This window comes from Esox lucius, chromosome 9 (assembly GCF_011004845.1).
Source record: "Esox lucius isolate fEsoLuc1 chromosome 9, fEsoLuc1.pri, whole genome shotgun sequence".
In the NCBI taxonomy this organism is placed as follows: Eukaryota; Metazoa; Chordata; class Actinopteri; order Esociformes; family Esocidae; genus Esox; species Esox lucius.
The window spans coordinates 24,073,269-24,086,430 of NC_047577.1; the positions used below are offsets into that span (position 1 = coordinate 24,073,269).

Consider the following 13,162-nt stretch of genomic DNA (forward strand, 5'->3'; position numbering starts at 1 on the left):
CGAGGGCCTGGTGGCCGGGCCTTTCCCCACGGGGTCCGTCCGGGCTCAGCCCGAATGAGCGACGTGGGGCCGCCTTCCCGTAGGCTCACCACCTGCAGGAGGGACCATAAGGGGTCTGTGCGTAGAGGATCGGGCGGCAGTCGAAGGCGGGGGCCTCGACAACCCGATCCCTGGACACGAAAACTAGTTCTAGGGACGTGGAACCAGAAGTAAGGGATGCCGTCAAGCTGAAGAAGGAGTCCTATCAGGCCTGGTTGGCTTGTGGGACTCCTGAAGCAGCTGACCGGTACCGGCAGGCCAAGCAGACTGCAGCCCAGGTGGTTGTGGAGGCAAAAACCCGGGCCTGGGAGGAGTTCGGTGAGGCCATGGAGAAGGACTATCGGCTGGCCTCGAAGAGATTCTGGCAAACCATCCGGCGCCTCAGGAGAGGGAAACAGTGCCCTACCAATGCTGTTTACAGTGGAGGTGGGCAGCTGTTGACCTCAACTGGGGATGTCGTCGGGCGATGGAAGGAGTACTTCAAGTATCTCCTCAATCCCGCCGTCCCGTCTTCCATTGAGGAAGCAGAGGCTGAGGGCTCAGAGGTGGACTCGTCCATCACCCGGGCTGAAGTCACTGAGGTAGTCAAGAAACTCCTCGGTGGCAAGGCACCGGGCGTGGATGAGATCCGCCCTGAGTACGTCAAGTCTCTGGATGTTGTGGGGCTGTCTTGGTTGACACGCCTCTGCAGCATTGGGTGGCGGTCGGGGACAGTGCCTCTGGGATGGCAGACCGGGGTGGTGGTCCCTCTTTTTAAGAAGGGGGACCGGAGGGTGTGTTCCAACTACAGGGGGCTCACACTTCTCAGCCTCCCCGGGAAAGTCTATGCCAGGGTACTGGAGAGGAGAATACGCCCGATAGTAGAAGCTCGGATTCAGGAGGAAGTGTGGTTTTCATCCGGGCCGTGGAACACTGGACCAGCACTATACCCTCTACAGGGTGATGGAGGGTTCATGGGAATTTCCCCAACCAATCCATATGTGTTTTGTGGATTTGGAGAAGGCATTCGACTCTTTCCCTCATGGCATCCTGTGGAGGGTGCTTCGGGAGTATGGGGTCCTGGGTCCTTTGCTAAGGGCTGTCAGGTCCCTGTACGACCGAAGCAGGAGCTTGGTTCGCATTGCCAGCAGTAAGTCAGACTTGTTCCCAGTGCATGTTGGACTCCGGCAGGGCCCTTTGTCGCCGGTTCTGTTCGTAATTTTTATGGACAGAATTTCTAGGCGCAGCCAGGGGCCGGAGGGTGTCAGGTTTGGGGACCACACGATTTTGTCTCTGCTCTTTGCGGATTATGTTGTCGTGTTGGCCCCTTCAAACCAGGACCTTCAGCATGCACTGGGACGGTTTGCAGCCGAGTGTGAAGCGGTTGGGATGAAAATCAGTACCTCCAAATCCGAGGCCATGGTCCTCAGTCGGAAAAGGGTGGCTTGCCCACTTCAGGTTGGTGGAGAGTTCTTGCCTCAAGTGGAGGAGTTTAAGTATCTAGGGGTCTTGTTCACGAGTGAGGGAAGGATGGAACGGGAGATTGACAGACGGATCGGTGCAGCTTCTGCAGTCGATGTATCGGTCTGTCGTGGTGAAGAAAGAGCTGAGCCGCAAGGCGAAGCTCTCAATTTACCGGTCAATCTACGTTCCTACTTTCACCTATGGTCATGAGTTTTGGGTCATGACCGAAAGGACAAGATCCCGGATACAGGCGGCTGAAATGAGCTTTCTCCGCAGGGTGGCTGGGCGATCCCTTAAAGATAGGGCGAGAAGCTCGGTCACCCGGGAGGAGCACAGAGTAGAGCCGCCGCTCCTCCACATCGAGAGGGGTCAGCTGAGGTGGCTTGGGCATCTGTTCCGGATGCCTCCGGAACGCCTTCCCGGGAAGGTGTTCCAGGCCCGTCCCACCGGGAAGAGACCCCAGGGAAGACCTAGGACACACTGGAGGGACTATGTCTCCCGGCTGGCCTGGGAAAGCCTCGGTGTCCCCCCGGAAGAGCTAGAGGAAGTATCTAGGGAGAGGGAAGTCTGGGCATCTCTGCTTAGACTGCTGCCCCCGCGACCCGGCCCCGGATAAGAAGATGAAGGATGAGCATAGAATAATGGATTCAATCCTGACGCATTAGGCATTTCTGCAAATAGACATAAAAATAAAACCTGTCTACTTTCTCTCTGATCACATCCAAAACATCCCTATCTCTGTAAATTCTTTGAATTAGTATGTCTTCCTCAGCTGAGACTACAAAATCACACCAACTAATTCCCGTTATTAGCATCTGCCCCTGTACTTGCCAGTAGTAAGCATGAGTTTGTTTTAACTCCAATTTGCCTGAATTCATTTTGAGATACAGGAGAAATAGCCTGTCCACATAGCTTTTAACATTTGGGCACTTCATCTCAATCAGTCCAAACTGACATGGCTCTGAAGGGTCAAAGATAAACCCGTCTGGAGATGCCCCCAGCCAAGGAGCGTCAGGGTGAATTACGAATCCACAGGGGTAGTGGTTGATCCTTTTCATTTGGCAATATTCCCAGATAGCATTTGCCTCTAATTCAAGCTGCTGTCTGACGGGTCCCTTGCAATATCCTGTTAGCCGAACCTTCTTCAGAGTTCTCTCGAACCTGGCAGATCTCCCTGAAACGTGAGGCAGTCAATCTATTCCTCCTTAGCTGATGCCATTCAGTACTTGAACTTTGTGCTCTGGTAGCACATTCAAATTTGTGCACCATGTCCCAGGTGACCTCCAGACTCCTATGGTGTAGCTGTTGTGGTTCAGCACAGACAAACATGCAACTTGATGGCTGTAGGCGGTAATTCTGAAGAGGCACAGATGGACGTGGTGGGGCAGCATGAAAGGACAGGTCTCTCTTTGCTGTTGCTCATTGTTGGTAGGACAATGGACTTCCGGCTTGAACCTTGCCAAGGGCAGAGTCAACCAGGGGAATTTCACAGCTGATGCCCATGCTGCAGATCATCGGTGCCTCCACTGTAGAGACATCTTTATACACGTCTGTCACCTAGGGATGTAACAATTTAATGATTAGCAATAAACCACAATATCAAACAACCACAATTATCATACCATACATTTCCCCTGCATTTTCATGGCCACAATGTGTTGCACATCACGCACAGCACCATACACCATTACAAATAAGTTCATAATAGAGGACCCTTGTGTAAACATTTGATTGATTTCAGTTCAATTGTTTCTTTCTAAAAGGCGAGGAAAAATAAAATCCTGAAATAGTAGTATACAGATTTTGGTTGATATGATATATCCCTACTCACCCGAAGAACGGAAAGATCGGGCAAATCCCCACTGAGGCCTTTGTAGAGTGTGCTCCTGAGTGGAACATAAAACTTACATGAATGGAAAGTGGCATATCCACACAGGTATTTTAATTCAAACATGCACCATATTGTAATACATTTACAATATTCAGGTTTTACCTTACACCATCTGTTGTTGCTCTACACTTTGGTTTAGCAGAAAGCACAGCCATCTTATCTACAGGGCCAGGTTTTATACCTTATCAAGTAATGCAATTATACAGTTAGAGATTAAATATAGTTAGAAAATATATACAACAGCTCTGTAACTACATTGCAAACTTACCAGAGTTCTAGGCTTGTGCCACTGCGGTTCTCCTTCAGTACAGCTTAGCACAGGAGGGACCACTGGCACATTCAGCTGAGAGTAATGTGCTGACTGGAACAGCAAAGCGACACAGTGGTTGCATAATGCTGCTCAAGCAACATGTGCAGCTGTGATGAAACAGCTCCACAGGACTGGAATCTTTCAGTACCACCTGCATAAGTAAAATGTCATAGTAAATACTTATTGCTCTTAGCTTGGTCACTGTTTAACCATTCTTACCATACCATACCATCTTCTTCCGCTTATCCGGGGCCGGGTCGCGGGGGCAGCAGTCTAAGCAGGGATGCCCAGACTTCCCTCTCCCCAGACACTTCCTCTAGCTCTTCCGGGGGGACACCGAGGCGTTCCCAGGCCAGCCGGGAGACATAGTCCCTCCAGCGAGTCCTAGGTCTTCCCCGGGGTCTCCTCCCGGTGGGACGGGACCGGAACACCTTCCCAGGAAGGCGTTCCGGAGGCATCCGAAAAAGATGCCCAAGCCACCTCAGCTGACCCCTCTCGATGTGGAGGAGCAGGGGCTCTACTCTGAGCTCCTCCCGGGTGACCGAGCTTCTCACCCTATCTCTAAGGGATCGCCCGGCCACCCTGCGGAGAAAGCTCATTTCGGCCGCCTGTATCCGGGATCTTGTCCTTTCGGTCATGACCCAAAGCTCATGACCATAGGTGAGAGTAGGAACGTAGATTGACTGGTAAATCGAGAGCTTCGCCTTGCGGCTCAGCTCTTTCTTCACCACGACAGACCGATACATCGACTGCATTACTGCAGAAGCTGCACCGATCCGTCTGTCAATCTCCCGTTCCATCCTTCCCTCACTCGTGAACAAGACCCCTAGATACTTAAACTCCTCCACTTGAGGCAGGCACTCTCCACCAACCTGAAGCGGGCAAGCCACCCTTTTCCGACTGAGGACCATGGCCTCGGATTTGGAGGTACTGATTTTCATCCCCACCGCTTCACACTCGGCTGCAAACCGTCCCAGCGCATGCTGAAGGTCCTGGTTAGAAGGGGCCAACACGACAACATCATCTGCAAAAAGCAGAGACGAAATTGTGTGGTCCCCAAACCTGACACCCTCCGGCCCCTGGCTGCGCCTAGAAATTCTGTCCATAAAAATTACGAACAGAACCGGTGACAAAGGGCAGCCCTGCCGGAGTCCAACATGCACTGGGAACAAGTCTGACTTACTGCCGGCAATGCGGACCAAGCTCCTGCTTCGGTTGTACAGGGACCTGACAGCCCTTAGCAAAGGACCCAGGACCCCATATTCCCCAAGCACCCTCCACAAGATGCCGCGAGGGACACAGTCGAATGCCTTCTCCAAATCCACAAAACACATGTGGATTGGTTGGGCAAACTCCCATGAACCCTCCAACACCCCGTAGAGGGTATAGAGCTGGTCCAGTGTTCCACGGCCCGGACGAAAACCACACTGTTCCTCCTGAATCCGAGGTTCTACTATCGGCCGTATTCTCCTCTCCAGTACCCTGGCATAGACTTTCCCGGGGAGGCTGAGAAGTGTGATCCCCCTATAGTTGGAACACACCCTCCGGTCCCCCTTCTTAAAAAGAGGGACCACCACCCCGGTCTGCCATCCCAGAGGCACTGTCCCCGACCGCCACGCGATGTTGCACAGGCGTGTCAACCAAGACAGCCCCACAACATCCAGAGACTTGAGGTACTCAGGGCGGATCTCATCCACCCCCGGTGCCTTGCCACCGAGGAGTTTCTTGACCACCTCAGTGACTTCAGCCCGGGTGATGGACGAGTCCACCTCTGAGCCCTCATCCTCTGCTTCCTCAATGGAAGAAGTGACAGCGGGATTGAGGAGATCCTCGAAGTATTCCTTCCACCGCCCGACGACATCCTCAGTTGAGGTCAACAGCTGCCCACCTCTACTGTAAACAGCGTTGGTAGGGCACTGTTTCCCTCTCCTGAGGCGCCGGATGGTTTGCCAGAATCTCTTCGAGGCCAGCCGATAGTCCTTCTCCATGGCCTCACCGAACTCCTCCCAGGCCCGAGTTTTTGCCTCCACAACCACCCGGGCTGCAGCCCGCTTGGCCTGTCGGTACCCGTCAGCTGCGTCAGGAGTCCCACAAGCCAACCAGGCCTGATAGGACTCCTTCTTCAGCTTGACGGCATCCCTTACTTCCGGTGTCCACCATCGGGTTCGGGGATTGCCGCCTCGACAGGCACCGGAGACCTTACGGCCACAGCTCCGAGCGGCCGCTTCGACAATGGCGGTGGAGAACATGGTCCACTCGGACTCAATATCTCCAACCTCCCTCGGGATCCAGTCGAAGCTCTGCCGGAGGTGGGAGTTAAAGATCTCTCTGACAGGAGACTCGGCCAGACGTTCCCAGCAGACCCTTACAGTTCGCTTGGGCCTGCCGAGTCTGTCCAGCTTTCTCCCCCGCCATCGGATCCAACTCACCACCAGGTGGTGATCAGTTGACAGCTCCGCCCCTCTCTTCACCCGAGTGTCCAAGACATACGGCCGCAGGTCAGATGAGACGACAACAAAGTCGATCATCGACCTGCGGCCTAGGGTGTCCTGGTGCCACGTGCACTGATGGACACCCTTATGCTTGAACATGGTGTTCGTTATGGACAAACTGTGACTAGCACAGAAGTCCAATAACTGAACACCACTCGGGTTCAGATCAGGGGGGCCGTTCCTCCCAATCACGCCCCTCCAGGTGTCACTGTCGTTGCCCACGTGGGCGTTGAAGTCCCCCAGTAGAACAATAGAGTCCCCAGTCGGAGCACTTTCCAGCACCCCTCCCAGAGACTCCAAGAAGGTCGGGTACTCTGCACTGCCGTTCGGCCCGTAGGCACAAACAACAGTGAGAGACCTACCCCCGACCCGTAGGCGCAGGGAAACGACCCTCTCGTTCACCGGGGTAAACTCCAACACATGGCGGCAGAGCTGGGGAGCTATAAGCAAACCCACACCAGCCCGCCGCCTCTCACCATGGGCAACTCCAGAGTGGTGAAGAGTCCATCCTCTCTCAAGGAGTGTGGTTCCAGAGCCCAAGCCGTGCGTAGAGGTGATCCCGACTACCTCTAATCGGAACCTCTCAACCTCACGCACTAGCTCAGGCTCCTTCCCCGCCAGCGAGGTGACATTCCACGTCCCTAGAGCTAGTTTCTGTGTCCAGAGATCGGGTTGTCTAGGCCCCTGCCTTCGACTGCCGCCCGATCCTCTTCGCACCGGCCCCTTATGGTCCCTCCTGTGAGTGGTGAGCCCACGGGAGGGCGGCCCCACGTCACCCGTTCGGGCTGAGCCCGGCCGGGCCCCATGGGGGAAGGCCCGGCCACCAGGCGCTCGCATACGAGCCCCAACCCCGGGCCTGGCTCCAGGGTGGGGCCCCGGCTGCGCCATACCGGGCGACGTCACGGTACTCATAATGTTGTTCTTCATTAAGGGGGGTTTGAACCATTCTTTTAGGACACAATATTTTCTATATCTTAATCTATAATCACAGACCAAATGTCATGTATTTCTGTACGTTGGATTAGAGTATGTTGTATAATATGCCAAATGCATTAGATCAAGACCCATAATCGTTTCTCTTTGAAATATGGTAGCGTAATACCTTAAACACAAGAACGCATCTTAAATGAATGACTGAGTTGAGGAAAACTTGAATAAAAATGCATTTAACCCGGAGGGGATTGTCTAGGTAAATTTACCTGCCTACTGTCTAATGAAGTTTTCATTAGATTTGAGAGTTATATTAAATGTAAATAACTTTAGCTAAATCCCCAGGAATATTAGGAACATCGGGTTATTAAAGTAACAAGCTTATAAGTGTTAGCTGAACATGAACTTGTTCTTGTACTTATGCTGACACCACCATGCTTCACTGTGGGTATAGTGTTCTTTAGGTGAAATGCAGTGTTGTTTTTGCATCAAACATTTTGGAATTATGGCCCAAAATACATTGACACACACAATATCAGAAATACAGCTCTGGGAAAAAATTAAGAGACCACGGCACATTTTTTGTGAGGAAAAGATTGAGAAAAGCGGTCTCTAAATTCTTTCCAGGGCTGTATTTTTTAATACTACAACTACAGAATATTATTATCTGTGTGTACATTTTGTAGTGCAATGTAATTGCATTACTTTTTGTCATTGCAGAGATTAAATGAAAATATGATGTCCCAGGATTTTCTTCGGCATGGTGCCACTGTCCCAGCCCTGTATCACACACAGACAAACAGACACAGACACACACAGAACCACATCACACAAACTCACTCAATAAAGTGCTTTTTTAGAAATGCTTGCTTATTGTTGAAATTACACTGTTATTCAGTTAATAATAGTTATAATGAATTTAGTACAAATAAATGGTTGTTTAATATTCCCCAAATAATTGTGTGGTATGGTGGAGGAGGTCATGGATTAGTCACACCACTTTGTGTTGCCATGGGACTGCACCAGTTGGAGAAAATAAGTAGGTTGTCAGGGTCTCCCTCCCTTTATTCGCCTCCCTGTTTCAACTCATGCAACACACTTGCCGTAGCTCAACCAAATCTGGCCCAGTACGGTAGATTAGATGCAGCAGTGCGGATTGCTTTCTATTGAAATTAATGGACTTCCACCGGAACACATAAAGATTGCCATGTCTGGTGTAAATGCAGCTTAACACTCTTCAACTTTTTCTACAGGTCTTCTCTCATTTTACTGTTTTTTTTGTTTTGTTATCTGCTAATCTTCCATGTCTCGACTGCGTTGCTGTGATTACCTCCAACTGGATAACTCACCTGATCGACTGCGTTACTGTGATTACATCCAACTGGATAACTCACCTCATCGACTGCGTTGCTGTGATTACCTCCAATTGGATAACTCACCTGATCGACTGCGTTGCTGTGATTACCTCCAACTGGATAACTCACCTGATTGCGGCACTACTCATTCTGATCCTGTCTACCCTCTCTGCCCTGTCCTGGAAAATACTCGTTTTGGTTTTCCACTTCTCCTCTGGAATACCGTTAATGGACTGCCCGTGTGAACTCTCCATCCCGTTTTTACAACTTCTGTCAATTATTTCGCTAACGCACCTGCCGACTGGCTATCTAGCTCCACAATGTTCAATTCCCTCTGGCGCTCGCGCTGGCAGGCAGGTCTCTACTCGTCTGCCATCGCCTGGGCCCCAGCCGTCAATTACACAGAGTAAGTCTCCACTTTCTCTTTGGTTTTTTCTGTTGATCAGGGTTTTTGTTCATAATGTGGTTTGACAGTGGCTGCTAGTGCTAAATGATAGGCTAGGTAGCAAACTGTGTGTCAACTCCTTCAGGAAAAATCATCTCCATCTGGTCTCGCTCACGTCATCCTCCGTATGAATCAGGTCAAACTGTAAACAACAATTGGCTATGTTCCCTTCAACCTACCACAATCTACAACTCTGCTTCTACATGTTGCATTACTATCCTTGCTCTCCTAAACACCCACTCCATTAATAATAAAGCCCCCTGCTCTATGAATTAATACTGGACAACAAGCTGGACTTTCTTTTCCTAACTGAAACGTGGCAAACACCCAGAGATTTATTCAGATTAAATCAAGCAGCTCCCAATGGTTATAGCCATCTGTCCCACCCCCGCCTAACAGGTCGTGGTGGTGGCCTTGCTGTACTATAAAATTAGTGAGTTGTCTCTTTCATTCTTCACCTCATTTGAATATATTGCCAGTAAATCAACAAATTCCCTGACCATCATCCTTAGAAAACTGATGACTCATTCCTCTCTGACTTCGCTGAACTACTCACCATTGCTTCATCACTCTCCCCTCGCATTCTCCTCCTTGGCGACATGAATATTCACTTTGACTCACCTAACTCCAAACATACATGATTCCTTCGCTGTCCTGGACTGTTTTAACTGCTTCCAACATGTTAATTTTCCCACCCATATCAAAGGTCTTGTCTGCTCTGACAGCCTTACCATTACCCATATAACACCATCTTTGTTTCCGCTGTCTGACCACAAGATAATGAACTTCAAATTTTCTTCCAATGTACCACACAACACTGACATGTGCCTAATCTACTTCTGTAACATCAAAGCTGTTGACCCTCTCCAACTATCAGATGCCATCTGCTCTGCTCTTTCGATTGATTCCACCCTCATATCACTTAATATGAACAAAGTAACCCGCTCAACACTGCTATGTCTGTCTCCCTCAACGCTCTGGCCCCACTAAAAACTAGACATTTCTTTCACCCCCTCATCCTCCTGGTTTACATCGGAGCGCCGTACCCATGAAGCAAGTAGGTCATCGCCTTGAACGCCAGGCGAGAAAATTGGGGCTCACTGTTCACACTGAAGCCAACAAACTCCATCTTCAATTTACAGAGATGTCCTCAGTGCTGCTAGGTCCTCCTACATCTCAAACAAAATTAACAGCTCCTGTATGAACTACCGGCCACCGAGTCTCTCACCAACCCACCTCTGACCCGTATTGATTCCTGCCTGACAGCAATAAAAGCATTGATGAAGGAAAACTTCCTCAAACTAAACAGAGACAAAACAGAACTCCTACTCATAGGAATCAAATACACACTCACCAAAACTGGCACTTTCAATCTCAGCATCATTGACACAGTTGATTCTAAACCCCCCCCCCCCCCCCACGCATGCACGGAACCTTGCCGTCATTCTGGACTGTACACTCTCCCTTGATCAGCACGTGAAACAGACTGTAAAATCTTCATTCGTCCATCTCCGCAACATTGCCAAACTCATAACTTCCCTCTTCCATCCTGCTGCGCAAACCCTAATACATGCATTCATAACCTCCCGTCTTGACTACTGCAACTCCCTACTTATCGGCAGTGATCTAATCCCTTTATAAGCTCCAAATGGTTCAAAACTCTGCGGCCAGACTATCTCCCAACACACTGACTACAAGATACTCCTACTGACATATAAAGCCCCAAACAATACTGCCCCTGCCTACCTCTCTGACCTTCTTCCACTTCAACCAACACACTCACTCTATTCCAGTACTGCAGGCCACCTAATCCCCAAGTCAAAGCTCAAAGGCTTTGGTGACAGGGCTTTCTCAGGGGTTGCTCCTAGGCTCTGGAACTCTCTCCCCAAAACCATCCGTGACTCTGAGACTATCCCCATCAAAATCGCCTACCCATAGCCATGCCCAATTCCATCCTCTCAATCTTTGTTTTCTCATTGAATGTGAATTTTTTTCTCATTGAATTATGTTTCTGTTAATTTTGTACTGCGTCTTTGGGTCCCTGAAAAGTGCTATATAAACATCTCATCTTCATCCGCTTATCTGTTATCGGGTCGTGGGGACAGCAGCTCCAGCAGGGGACCCCAAACATCCCTTTCCCGAGCCACATTTGCCAGCTCTGACTGGGGGATCCCAAGGCGTTCCCAGGCCAGTGTCGAAATATAATCTCTCCACCTAGTCCTGGGCCTACCCCGAGGTCTCCTTTCAGCTGGACGTGCCTGGAACACCTCCCTAGGGAGACGTCCTGGGGGCATCCTTACCAGATGCCCGAACCACCTCAGCTGGCTCCTTTCGACGCAAAAGGAGCGGCGGCTCTACTTCACCATAGGTGAGGGTAGGAACGAAAATTGACCGGTATATCGAGAGCTTTGCCTTCCGGCTCAGCTCTCTTTTCGTCACAACGGTGCGGTAAAGCGAATACAATACCACCCCCACTGGTCCAATTCTCCGGCCAATCTCCCGCTCCATTGTCCCCTCACTCGCGAACAAGACCCTGATATACTTGGAACTCCTTTACTTGGGGTAACGCCTCATTCCCTACCTGGAGGGGGCACTCAATCGGTTTCCTGCTGAGAACCATGGCCTCAGATTTAGAGGTGCTAATCCTCATCCCAACCGCTTCGCACTCGGCTGCGAACCAGTCCAGTGAGTGCTGAAGGTCACAGACCAATGATGCCATCAGGACCACATCATCCCCCAGCCCACCGAACTGCAACCCCTCCCCACCCCGACTACGCCTCGATATCCTGTCCATAAAAGTTACAAACAGGATTGGTGACAAAGCGCAGCCCTGGCGGAGGCCAACCCCCACCTGGAACGAGTCCGACTTACTACCGAGAACCCGAACACAGCTCTCACTTTGGACGTACAGGGATTGGATAGCCCTCAGAAGGGACCTCCTCCAATGTATTATTATTAGAACACAGGATGTACTATGGGAAGAAGGTATGCTGGCTGAGGCCGTGTGACGCTTTGGGCAATGTTCTGTTGATAAACCTTGAGTCCTGCCATTCATGTGGATGTTACTTTGACACATACCACCTACCTGAGCATTGATGCAGATGATGTGAACCCTTTCATGGCAACAGTATTCCCTGATGTCATTGGCCCCTTTCAGCAGGATAATGCACCCTGCCACAAAGCAAAATTGGTTCAGGAATGGTTTGAGGACAACAAGTTCATGGTGTTGACTTGGCCTCCAAATTCCCCAGATCTCAATCCAATTGAGCATTTGTGGGATATGCTGGACAAACAGGTCCGATCCACAGGGGCCCCACCTTGCAACTTACAGGACTTAAAGGATCTGCTGCTAATGTCTTGGTGCCAGATATCACAGCACACCTTCAGGGGTCTGGTGGAGTCTATGCATCGACGTGTCAGGGCTTTTTCCAACGGCAAAAGGGGGACCTACTCAATATTAGGCAGGTGGTCATAATGTTATGGCTGATCAGTGTACACACACACACACACACACACACACAACTATGAATAGTAAAACCTGTGTGTGTGTTTGAGTAAAATGAACAGATTTGTTTTATTCTACAAACTACTGACAACATTACTACCAAATTCCAAATACAAATTGTCATTTAGAGTATTTATTTGTGGAAAACAACTGGTCAAAATTACCAAAAGAATATGCATTGTTTTCAGACCTCAAATAATGGAAAGAAAACAAATCCATATTCATTTTTCATGTTTTAACTTAGGAAGAGTTCAGGAATCAATATTTGGTGGAATAACCCAGATTTTTTTATCACAGCTTTTATGCAGCTTGGCATGCTCTCCACCAGTCTGTCACATCACTGTTGGGTGACTTTATGCCACTCCTGACACAAAAATCCAATCCCGATCCTCCACCAAATTTCACAGTGGGTGCGAGACACTGTGGCTTTTAGGCCTCTCCAGGGTCTCTGTCTAACCATTAAACGACCAGCTGTTGGGCAAAGCGGAACATTTTACTCGTCAGAGAAGATGACTTTACTTTTCTCGACGGTCTAATCCTTATGGTCTTTTGCAAACTTCAGCCTGGCTTTTCTTTGCTTCTCATTGATGAAAGGCTTTTTTCTAGCTTTGCACGACCTCAACCCCCACACTCAAAGCTTTTCTTTTCAAGTCTTTTGTCATGCTGAATAGTTTTTTCATTCATGTAGAGACACTGATTTAAGAAAAATTAAGAGTGGTCTCTTAATTGTTTCCAGAGCTGTACAGTTGTGC

General features: G+C 49.8%; 1 long non-coding RNA gene across 1 annotated transcript; it reads right to left on the bottom strand.

Annotated features, from left to right (window-relative positions):
- Nucleotides 1-2,084: 2,084 nt before the first annotated feature.
- LOC109616492 lies at nt 2,085-3,873 on the bottom strand. The gene is made up of 4 exons (XR_002197628.2): nt 3,642-3,873; nt 3,476-3,554; nt 3,314-3,368; nt 2,085-3,039 (listed from the first exon to the last, which is right to left on the bottom strand). It is a non-coding gene; the product is annotated as an uncharacterized LOC109616492 (long non-coding RNA).
- Between the last annotated feature and the right edge of the window lie 9,289 nt (nt 3,874-13,162).